The sequence below is a fragment of the Rhinoraja longicauda genome, chromosome 1 (assembly GCF_053455715.1).
Source record: "Rhinoraja longicauda isolate Sanriku21f chromosome 1, sRhiLon1.1, whole genome shotgun sequence".
Classification (NCBI taxonomy): Eukaryota; Metazoa; Chordata; class Chondrichthyes; order Rajiformes; family Arhynchobatidae; genus Rhinoraja; species Rhinoraja longicauda.
In genome coordinates, this window is record NC_135953.1 from 108,193,531 (window position 1) to 108,206,252 (window position 12,722).

Consider the following 12,722-nt stretch of genomic DNA (forward strand, 5'->3'; position numbering starts at 1 on the left):
CCGGCTGTATATATATGATATGATATGATATGATATTGGGGACATTTTTCCTGCATCTACCCTGTCCAATCCTCTAAGAACTTTATATGTTTCTATAAGATCCCCTCTCATTCTTCTAAATTCCAGCGAATACAAGCCCAGTCGACCCATTCTTTCATCACACGTCAGTCCCGCCATCCCGGGAATTAAACTGGTGAACCTAGGCTGCACTCTCTCAATAGAAATAATGTCCAAATTAGGAGACCAAAATTGCACACAATACTCCGGGTGCGGTCTCACCAGGGCCCTGTACAACTTCAGTAGGACCTCTTTGCTCCTAAACTCAAATCCTCTCGCAATGAAGGCCAACATGCCATTGGCTTTCTTCACTGCCTGCTGTATCTGCATGCTTACTTTCGGTGACTGATGTACAAGCACACCCAGGTCTCGTTGCACCTCTCCTTCTCCTAATCTGACAACATTCAGATAATAATCTGCCTCTCTGTTCTTGCCACCAAAGTGGATAACCTCACATTTATCCACATTATACTGCATCTGCCATGCTTCTGCCCACTCACCCAACCTATCCAAGTCACCCTGCAGCCTCATAGCATCCTCCTCACAGCTCACACTGCTACACAGCTTTGTGTCATCCGCAAACTTAGAGATGTTACATTTAATTCCCTCGACTAAATCGTTAATATATATTATAAACAACTGGGGTCGCGGCACCGAGCCTTGCAGCACCCCACTAGCCACTGCCTGCCATTCTGAAAAGGACTCTTTGCTTCCTGTCTGCCGACCAGTTCTCTATTCATGTCAATATCCTACCCCCAATACAATGTGCTCTAATTTTGTACACTAATCACTAATCTCAGAGGTTCACCAGATTGATTCCTGGGATGGCAGGACTTTCATATGAAGAAAGACTGGATAGACTCGGCTTGTACTCGCTGGAATTTAGAAGATTGAGGGGGGATCTTATAGAAACTTACAAAATTCTTAAGGGGTTGGACAGGCTAGATGCACGAAGATTGTTCCCGATGTTGGGGAAGTCCAGAACAAGGGGTCACAGTTTAAGGAGAAGGGGAAAGTCTTTTAGGACCGAGATGAGAAAGTTTTTTTTCACACAGAGAGTGGTGAATCTCTGGAATTGTCTGCCTCAGAAGGTAGTTGAGGCCAGTTCATTGGCTATATTTAAGAGGGAGTTAGATGTGGCCCTTGTGGCTAAAGGGATCAGGGGGTATGGAGAGAAGGCAGGTACGGGATACTGAGTTGGATGATCAGCCATGATCATATTGAATGGTGGTGCAGGCTCGAAGGGCCGAATGGCCTACTCCTGCACCTATTTTCTATGTTTCTATGTTTCTCATGCTTGACTTTTCCCTTTGTAATCTTCAGAACTTCTTTGACCTTTACTTGCTTTTGAGATCTCCTGAATTCTGACTTCTTGTGCGCCCCTGATTTTAATTGCTTCGCCGGTGCTGGCCTTGTTCTTTTAAGTTATTTTTGTCATTTTATGGAGTACCACCAATTAGAGAAATTGATTTATACAAATTCACTTGTCTACCACATAAATAGGCAATAAAATTAGAATTGTTTTTATGTGCGCATCCCTTTTCCACTGACTCGAGTAGGTACATTTCCGGCTTATTTGGGAATCTAATGTGTAAATAGTTTTAATTATAAACAAATTTAAGAACATAATGTTCTGAAATAAAACAATGGCTGGAAATTAATTTTAAGCTCACATGGATGGCATAGAAACAGCAGTCTTACAAAGAACCAAATGCAAATCATGCTGAAGAATAGTCCCAACCTGAAATCTAACCTATCCATTCTCTCCACAGATGCTGTCTGGCCCACTGGGTTCCTCCAGCATTTTGTGTTTTTGACCAAATGAAAATTGTTTCCTGTACTCGAGTTTATACAAAAAGGATTCAAAATTGAGCTAATTGGCCCATTTTAATAATCTAACGATATTTTGTAATTATGTCTATTGTCTAATTTTTTGTAAAAATAATTGGTTAATTTGCACTATGACAAAATGTTATATAATGAGCCAAAAATGTCAAATAGATCCAATGGGTTCAGTACAACTTCCAATGAGAATGAATTTGAACTTTCAGACAATGTTGCTTGTATGCACAACAAAATGAATAGGAACTTTGTGATCCATAAACCATTTTTGTTGATGTGAAAATTATGAGATTATGAGTTATGAGATTAAACTGAAATCTGAAAATGAAATGTTATCACTTTTGTTCACTATGCCAGTTGTGAAATAAATGATAGTAGCTTTAGATAATTTAACAATGTGGCAATTTCTGTCACTTCTGGCACCCTGATCACATTCACACTCTTTGTCAGGAAGGAATGGGCCAGACTTTTTTGTCATTATATATTTTTTTTTTGAAGCAATTTGCAAAATTATTCATTCATGAGAAATTCAACTCATGACAAATATTGATTTTATGTCACTTCAAGAACACTTTCTTTCATTTCTTTAGTTTTAACTTTAATCTGATGATATAGCTCTATATTTATAGAAAATTACCTCAATAGCATGAAGCAAAAGCAGGAACAAGAACAGACCAGATAGCCACTAAAATTAGTTCAACGTTTATTAGCCCAGCATTTCCACACAATTTCAGAAAGTCTCTAATATCCTGAGCGATCCTTACGGGTTTTGTTCTGGCCATACTCTGAAGTTGCACTCATCAAGGAGCACCCATCACCAACACCAACAGTGTTGCTGGGAGATCTGGTGCTGGTTCAGCAATTCCATTCATTTTAATGGAGAGAAATGGTTGCAATGGAGAGAGGTGTTTTTCACTCTGAGGGTGAAATGGTGTATGGAACGAATTGCCAGAGGAGATAGTTGAGGCACTATAATAGCATTTAAAATGCACATGGTCAGTCACATGGATAGGAACAGCTGAGAGGGATATGGGCAAATGGGGACTAGCTTTAATGAGGCATATTGGCCGCATGGATGGGTTTATAAGTTTATAAATTCATAAGTTATAGGAGCAGAATTAGGCCATTCGGACCATCAAGTCTATTCCACCATTCAATTAGCTGATCTCTCTTTCCCTCTAAACCCCATTCTCCTGCCTTCTCCCCATAACCCCTGACACCCGTACTAATCAAGTATTTGTCAATCTCCGTCTTAAAAATGTGGGCATGGGGCTTGCTTTTGTGTTGCATGACTCCGACTCTATTTCAGGGAATTATCATTATTTAATCTATTGAATCAACTTTAATGTATTTAATTGCAAATCAATTTTCACATGTTGTGTCATTTTTAACTTTGAATTATTTTCAATTTTTTTTTGTGTTCATGAATGTGAGAAATAATCAAATCCTTTGACAATTTTAACAACTGATTCAACTCAATGTCTACTGTTATAGCATTTCTCTTGGTGAGTTTGTTATCTCTGGCTGAATGGCCAAGGACTCCACAATCCTTCACCAATCAAGTCAGTACTGGCCTCTTCGATCAAGTTGCCACTGGTAGATATGCTTCAGTTATGTGTCAGTCTAGTGGTAAGGGAAACAGCAAGTGAGGGGTGCTCACCACTCCAACAATTTCAGGACCACAACTATCATGGCTGGTCCTGCATCGTAACCACTTTGATTCCCCAAATGTCAATTCCATCAATATCTGAATATGTATTAATCCTCACCTTGAATTTCTCAGATTTTTTCATATGACAGGAGGTTGTTCATCTCATTCAATCTATGTCAGATTAGTTTAATTTGGTTTGGAGATACAGCGTGCAAACAGGCCCTTTGGCCCACTGATGACCAGTGATCATCCATACACTAGTTCAGTCCGACACACTAGGGGCAATTTTTACAGGCCAATTTACCTACAGGCAAATGTCTTTGGAATGTGAGAGGAAACCGGAGCACCCACATGAAATCCATGCAGTCACAAGGAGAATGTACAAACTCCGTACAGACAGCACCTGTAGTCAGGATTGAACCCAGGTCCCTTGCTCTGTATGGCAGCTACTGCTGTGCACTGTGTCACCCTGATATCAGAGCAATTCCTTCAATCCCATTCCTCCACATACATGTATCAGGGAACTGAATCATCCTACCACAACCAGAGAGCTGAACTACTATCTACCTCGTTGGTGACCCTCGAACTATCCTTGATCGGACTTTGATGGCTTTACCTTACACTAAACGTTATTGCTCTATCATGAGTCTATACACTGTAAATGGCTTGATTGTAACCATGTATAGTCTTTCAATAGTCAAGTCAATAGTCGTTTATTTGTCACATACACATAAATGTGTAGTGAAATGAAACATTACCCGCAGTTGAACAATAAGACCAATAAGAATAATCAATAAAAATGCAATAACACATACAATCATAAACTAACACCAAACAAAAAGAAACATCCATCACAGTGAGTCTCCTCCAGTCCCCTCCTCACTGCTTACTGGATAGCACGCAACAAAAGCTTTTCACTCTACCTTGGCACACGTGACAATAAACTAAACTAAACTGGAACCTATTTTCTTTTGTATATCCATCAACCTCCTTCTCCTAGAAAGACACAAAATGCTGGAGTAACTCAGCGGGACAGGCAGCATCTCTGGGGAGAAGGAATGGATGACGTTTTGGATCGAGACACTTCTTCAAAGAAACGTCACCCATTCCTTCTCTCCATAGATGCTGCCTGTCCCGCTAAGTTACTCCAGCATTTTGTGTCTATCATCGGTGTAAACCAGCATCTGCAGTTTCTTCCTACACACACCTTCCTTGTCCTCCTCTCCTACCCCCTCATTCACCTACACTAGTGTGGTCTTACAAAAGCCAATCAACCTACCAATTAGCGGGTCTTTTGGATGTGGGAGGAAATCAGAACACTTGGAGGAACAAAGAGAATGTGCAAAGTCCATAGCTGTGCACACAAGGTCAGGACCAAACCCAATTTGCTGTAAGGGATGAGGCAGCAACTCCACAGGTTCTGATCAAATATACTCCAACTGCACATGAAAGCCCTCTCTGGCACAGATAATTCCAAAGAATTATAATGACTGGTTTAGGGGAGTCTTTTCTCAACATAGACTTCAATAGTTGACTACTCATGTCTCCTTCGTTGCTTATTATTATCAATAAGGTCAGCACACATTCTTCCAAACTCCTAAGTAAAGACCCAAACCACTCAATTGTTTTTCTATTAACTATATCCTCTTCATCCTTGGAATAAATCCAGTGAACTTCTCTAAAGAACCTCAAAGGAGAGTAAAGAAGCACAAACTGCAAGCAGTACTCGAGGTGTACTCGTCCAAAGCCTTCTAGAGTTGTGGCTACACTCTCCTGCTTTTGCAGTACAGCCCCTTTTACAATGCAATTATCTCTCTTATCTATTGAAACGGAGCAATTAAATTCTTACATGCTGCTACAAGTAAGAATTTCATTGCTCTGTTTTAGTACATGTTACAATTAAACACTTTTGACTCCTCCTTCCAAATTACTTGCTGTTCCTGCATGCTCACACTCTGGGTTATTTTAGACAAGGACACCAAGATCAAATCAACATTTATGTGTCAGTAACGTGTCCTTAGATTTATATTCTGTGTGTCTAAGCATACATTTACGTCACTCTATTACCCTTTATGACCACTCATGATATTTTCATTATTTAGCCACCTACCAAAGCTAAATCTATTTTTAAATTCATGTTTCTTCTCATTAATATTGCATGAGATTACTATTTTAAGGTCTGCTATCTATTTTTAAACTGTTTTTTGCAATAATACCATCTCCCATTTATATGCCTAATATTTGCCATTTAAATATCTTTTTCCTTCCCTGAGAACATCCTATAATCCCACTGAAAATTAATAGATGGATAACTTGAACAACATGATTAACCTATTGTTTGCAATGCAGGCAGCATGCCAAATTTCTGCTTCCTATATATATCATTATTATCTGTGCAAGGTCAACACAAACTACTCAATGGCTCAATTGATCAACAGGGAGTCAAATTTGTGACTCCCTGCTCGTTAATCAAAGCAATGAGGAGTAGGTTTAAAGCAGTTACTTCTGATTGAACAACTGTCGTATTTATGGCCATTGTCATTTTCTCACTGCGAGATGTTTAATGGCAATGTGATCTCTTGCTGCAGATAAGCAATAACAGGTATAACAGAGCTTTATTTGTCATTCGGTACCGAAGTACCGAACGAAACTACATAGCAGTCATAGAAAAAAAAAGAAGAAAAAAAAAGAAAAAAAAAGAGTCACAGATGAGATTCAGTCTAAAAACAAGCCTGTCAGTGCATTGAGTCCATGCTGACCATCGACCAGCTGTTTATTCTAAACATATATTAATCCACTTTCTGTTCTCTTCACATTCTCATCACTCCTCCCAGATTCTACCACTCACTAGGTGCATTTTAATGGCCAATTAACCTATCAACCTGCATATCTTTTGGATTTGGAAGGAAACAGGAGCCACCGGAAGAAACTCACTTGATCACAGGGCGAATGTGCACTCTTCACAGAGAGCACCCAAGGTCAGGCTTGAAGCTGTGTCTCTGGTGCTGTGGCTCCACTATCCCCGGCCCTGTGTCCTACCCCCTACTGAACAATGAGAACTCCTTTTCACTGTTCTCCATCTTCCCTGCACATTTGTTGCAAACAGCCATTCATTTGTGTCCTGATGACTGTTGGCCTAATCCAACTATTGCTCATGACTTACTTTATTGTTCACGTCATATGATGTGTGAGCCTCTCCTGGATGAAAGATGTGATGCCTCAGATTTAAAATGGAATCATATCTTCACTATCAGAGTATTTTCCATTCATTCCAGCCATTCACTGGTAAATCCACACTTCAAGTTAAAATGGGGACTAAAGTCTTGTTCTTAAAAAAAATCCTCTGAAATAAGTTCTTTCATGATGCAATGAAAATCATAGTGCAAACAAACATTCTTTCTAAATCAATGAATGATGTGAAATGATAATTACAGATTCATTCAGAAACATTCTATTCTTTATTTTTCTTTACATCCCTTCAAACATATAATTATGATCTGTGAACTTTTAAGAATGCATAATTAACACGCTTCCTTGTTGCACAGTCATGTATTTGATCTATATTTTAGTTTTAGTTTTAAAATACAGTGTGGAATTAGACCCTTCGGGCCAATGAGTCCATGCGATGGTGATCTCCCATACATAGTTCTATCCTACACCATAGGGACAATTTTCAGAAGCCAATTAACCTACAAACCTGCACGTCTTTGGAATGTGGGAGTAAACCGGAGGAAACCCACGCAGTCACAGGGAGGACACAAACTCCGTTCAGACACCACCCAGTCAGCATCGAACCTATGTCTCTGACATTGGAAAGCAGCAACACTACCGCTGCACCACTGTGCCAACCTACTTTCCAAACTGGATGGAAAAGAATAAAGCAATTCAAGAGAAAACAATGGAATGTTGTCTCAGCTTGGAAGAACACACAGTGTCATCTTTAAGAGATGAAAGCGATTGTTTTCTAACTTGCGGTTGCTCAAATTGAGTAAATCACAGTATACGGCCAGTTCTTATGCCAGGAGTCTGCACCCTCATACATCCCCTAAATCTCATATCCTTGCTTGTTAATAACGACAGACCAGTGGATTTACATTATGAGAGTAGAATGAACAAGGACAAAATTACTGCACAATTTACCAAATGATGATGCAACTGATAACTGTGATAACTGAAGTGCTAGAGAATTAAAAGTAAACGGAGACAGATTAATACTAAAAGGAACAGTACAGAATAAAGAGCAAAGAAAATAATGGAGAGTATTCAGAATAAAGATAAGGATAGTGACAAATGGCATAGTTTGGAAATGGTCAGAAGTGGTAAAGCACATGCTCTCTGTTGGGGATTGCAGGGACCATAACTCACAGCTGGGATTCCCCAGTGGGACGTATGGTTGTCACTTGCCAGTCTGTTCACAGTAGACATCAATACCATTGATATATTGGCTATTCATAAGTGATAGGAGCAGAATTAAGCCATTTGGCCCATCAAGTCTACTCCACCATTGGCTGATCTATCTCTCCCTCTCAACCCCATTCTCTGACATGAGTATTCTCTGAGATCTTCGGTTTCCTCCCACACTCCAAAGTTGTACAGGTTTGTAGGTTAATTGGCTTTGTAACTTGTCCCCAGTGTGTGTAGGATAGTGTGAATGTGCGGGTATCGCTGTCGGTGCGAACTTGCGGGCCGAAGGGCCTGTATCTCTAAACTAAACTAAACTCTCTCCATCCCTTCCCCCTTCCCAGTTCTCCCACCAGTCTTACTATCTCCGACTACATTCTATCTCTGTCCTGCCCACTCCCCTGACATCAGTCTGAAGAAGGGTCTCAACCTGAAACGTCACCCATACCTTCTCCCCAGAGATGCTGCCTGGCCCGATGAGTTACTCCAGCCTTTTGTGTTTAACTGTTTCTTAAATGTTGGGATAGTCCCTGCCTCAACCTCCTCCTCTGGCAGGTTGTTCCATACATCCACCACCCTTTGTGTGAAAAAGGTACCTTTCAGATTCCTATTAAATTGTTTCCCCTTCACCTAAACCTATATCCTCTGGTCCTCGATTCTCCTAGTCTGGGCAAGAGACTCTGAGCATCTACCCGATCTATTCCTCTCATGATCTTATACACCTCTACAAGACCACCCCTCATCCTCCTGCGCTCCAAGGAATAGAGTCCCAACCTACTCAAACCCATTCAAAGTTTGTAATATAAGGAGCTGCAGATCCTGGTTTATACCAAAGATAGGGACAAGATGCTGGTGTAACTCAGCGGGTCAATCAACATCTCTGGAGAAAATGGACTTCATTTGCAGAGTCGGCTGAGAGAATATGGAGAATTGGGCAGGTCATGGAGACTGGGTCAGGAAGAGGAGAAAGGAGCCTGGGATATCAATTCCAATGCAAGGACACGGTGATGGAGGGGTTCATGTTCAGGGAATTCGTTTTTTAGGGATGGGAAATGGCCTCTGGAAATATCCATGTGATTAGAAGAGATGACCAGAAGATGAGAGAAAATTAGTAAAGTCCAAGGTTTTCTCACAACACTAGATGAGAATGTCTAGATGTTAAATTTATATACTTTAATGGAGCAGATATGGGGCATTACTTTAGTAATAGAGTCATACACCAGGGAAACAGGGGAAATAGGCCCTTCTTCCCCAACTTGCCCATGCCAACCACGATGCTCCATCTCCACAAATTTAACCTGCCCATGTTTGGCCCAATAATTCTCAAAACTTTTCCATGTATATGTCCAAATTCATTTCAAATGTTGTTGTATTACATTTCTCAACTACCTCCTCTGGCAGCTCATTCCACATACCCATTACCCCCTGTGAGAATACTTGAATTGGTTAGTTCAGAGCAAGAGAGACTGACAGGGCAATCCAGTAATTACATAAGCTGTTAATTACTGGAAGTAAAATTCTGTATTTAATGTGAAAAAGTAGCAAATTTGTGAAACTCAAAGTGACACTACTGAAGAAACGTCAATTTGGTGAAATTAATTTGGACCAGCACGTGTCATCTACAGATCTGTGGCCATCTGTAATTCACAGTGCATATCTTCCCATTCCAATAAGCAACCCATTCATTTCTTTCAAAACAATTGACCTCTAATTTTACATAGATTTTAAATAAGACATTTCTCTAATTTATTTGTTTGAATCTGTGAAACTTATTCCCAATGTGGCACATTCCCCATGTCTACAACTTCTTCATAATGCGATAAATCGATTGAGATATTAAACACTTTGGGTTCAATTTAACTTTATACAAGACATTATTTATTTTAAACATCTCAAATTCCCTTGGACTTTAAACACAATTATACTGAACTCCTGAATGTTGCCTTGAGAAACTAATCTTTCCAGATATTTACATCCTGAAGCACTATTTCAAACTAACTTGCTTCTAATTTTCACTATCTCAAGACTCACTGCTTACTAGCAAAATAAATGTAACTTTTGTCTCTGCATTTATGCTTTTTTTCATCAACGTCTTGCAAGTAAACCTCCCCACTCAACATCTCCATGGTCAACCTTTTAACATGTGCGTGTGTGTGATCCTTCAATTGTTATTCAGCTGGATTTTCAACAACCTGTTTAGTCTGAAGAAGGGTCTCGACCCGAAACGTCACCCATTCCTTCTCTCTAGAGATGCTGCCTGTCCCGCTGCGTTACTCCAACATTTTGTGTCTATCTTAGATTTCTACTTGTGCTTCCTCCTGTCTAATATTTTTCTTTAACCTTTATGAAGCAGTAGATAGTTTCCACCATAAAGACATCAGATAAATTCAAAGATGTACTTTGCTCAAAAAAGTATAGATATTTTCCAGCTCATTGAAATATAAATTAATTTAACCTTATGAGTTATGTTGATAACTATTGATATAGGCTTTGCAAAATTTATCATCTCTCTAGTTAAGTGTAATTGTAACAATATTATTAACGGTTGCATTGTTTTTCTCAGGATTCTTTAGTCAATTCTAATCGATATTTCTTTCAAACAGTAATGTTTGTTTTATGTCTTAACCAATGCTTTATCATAATCTTGTACAATAATTCAAAGATTATTTACATCAATGTGACACCGTTTCATTTATTGAAATTAAATGTCAATCAATGAGATCCCTAAACACCCTGCAGGCTCCACGTCTCGATGGAACATAAATTGAAATCCTTTATTATATTTATATAGGCTTTCAGTTTGGAAGTATTTTTCTCGTTGTTTTAATGTGACACAAGCAGGCTAGAGGTTGTGGCTGGATTGCCTTTTTTTTGGCACTGCTGATGCCGATTTTGCTCCATTGTTTGTTCACAAATCATGAGTGCATGCTTTTACTGTTGCCCACACTCCTCATCATTTGCACATCGCACGTACATACCCTAACATACCCTGGGGGATGCAGTTGGTAATTCAACCTTTGTGCAATGCTAGTTTGACCTCCATTGCTAATATGAACCTCAGTCCCACCAACCCGGGTTGTGACGATCCAGCTAACATCATATGTCAAACACGTAACAAAACCCTGCGAATTAGGTTATAGGAAAGATGTTGTCAAGCTGGAAACGGTGCAGGGAATATTTAAGAGGATGTTGACAGGACTCATGGGCCTGAGCTATATGGAAAGGCTGAGCAGGCTAGGACTCTATTCCTTGGAGCGCAGGAGGATAAAGGGTAATGTTATAATGTTACAAAGGGTAGTGTACAAAATTATGACATAAATAGTTTGGGTAAATGCACAGAGTCTCTTGCCCAGAGTAGAGAAATTGAGAATCAGAGGACATGGGTTTAAATTGAGGGGGGAAAGATTTAACAGGAACCTGAGGGTTAACCTATTTTACACAAAGGGCAGTGGACATATGGAATGAGCTGCCGGAGGAAGTAGTTGAGGCAGGTAATATTAAGAAACATTCAGACAGGTACGTGGATAGGATAAGTTTAGAAGGATATGGACCAAATGCAGGCAGGTGGGACTAGTGTTGATGGATAATGTTGGTCGATGTGGGCAAGTTGGGCCAAAGGGTCTGTTCCCACACTGTACCAAATAGTTGGTAAATGAATCTTGCCTTCCCCCAGTATCCAATACCCATGAGCTTTAAAATCATCCTCGGTGACTTCTAAGTTTGTTGGGGACCGAGTTGTGCTTCAGTTTGTTTGAGAAAAATATGTTTGTTAATCAGGCTAAGGAGGTAAATAGTCATTCATTCCTTTTACCACTTCCTCTTGTTGATGTGAATGAATGCATTGCTGGCCAATTCAGCAGGGCCGACCACTTGAAGAGGAGAGGAAGATGAGAGGGTTGTGGAGTCAGGCATGTTGACAGGAAAATATGGGATTTGCAGGCATGGCTTCAATTAGTGAATTCTAGCTAGAGTTTGTGTTGGTCATTCATGAAATTGTGGTTATCTGCAAATGTAATGGTGAAATTAGTATAAATTTTGTGCTTTGTATCAGGTTGGACTAGTGACTGTTAATCTTTGATCAGAACCTATGGCCCCAGTCCTGGCCCATCCAAATTAGCCTCCTCAGCATCGACAGTGTTTTGCATCTCCTTTGCCTATACCTCCAGATTTAGGGACAATTATCAGCTTTTATCAGGTGACTCAGCCATCCTGTCACTATCTGGAGAGTGATCCTGATCTACCATCTACCTCATTGGAGATCCTCGGACTATCTTTGATTGGACTTTACTGGATCTTTATCTTGCACTAAACATTATTCCCGTTATCCTGTATCTGTATAACGGGATTGTAATCATATCTAGTATTTTTGCTGACTGGATAGCACGCAATAAAAAAATATTTTCACTGTTCCTTGATACACAAGACAGCAATACATTAAACTAATCTAAATTGCTTTCATGTAACAAAACAGATATTTGTTTTCCTTTTTTTATTTTCCTGCTCAGTTTTAATTCATCTCCAATGTGCAAACCTCCAGTCAAATCATCTGCAATTAAGAAGCCTTCAACCCCCTGTCTCAGCTATCGTCACCACCACTTGTGTCGTTCATTTTCTCTTGGTCACCGTTCTATTGAAAACCCTTTCTCCTTCCCTGCAAATCAAGACATGCTAACTCTTTTCAGTTGGGACGAAAATTCATAGAGCTGAAACGTTGCTGCCATTTCCCTCCACAAATGCCTTCTCACCTGCAGAGTCTGTCCAATACTTTCTG

At 39.8% G+C, this 12,722-nt stretch overlaps 1 protein-coding gene across 5 annotated transcripts in view; it reads left to right on the forward strand.

The window, feature by feature from the left end:
* Positions 1–12,722, forward strand: part of LOC144600287 (serine/threonine-protein kinase 32B-like) — a 187,853-nt gene that overhangs the window by 88,008 nt on the left and 87,123 nt on the right. The gene's annotated exons all lie outside the window — the stretch shown is intronic.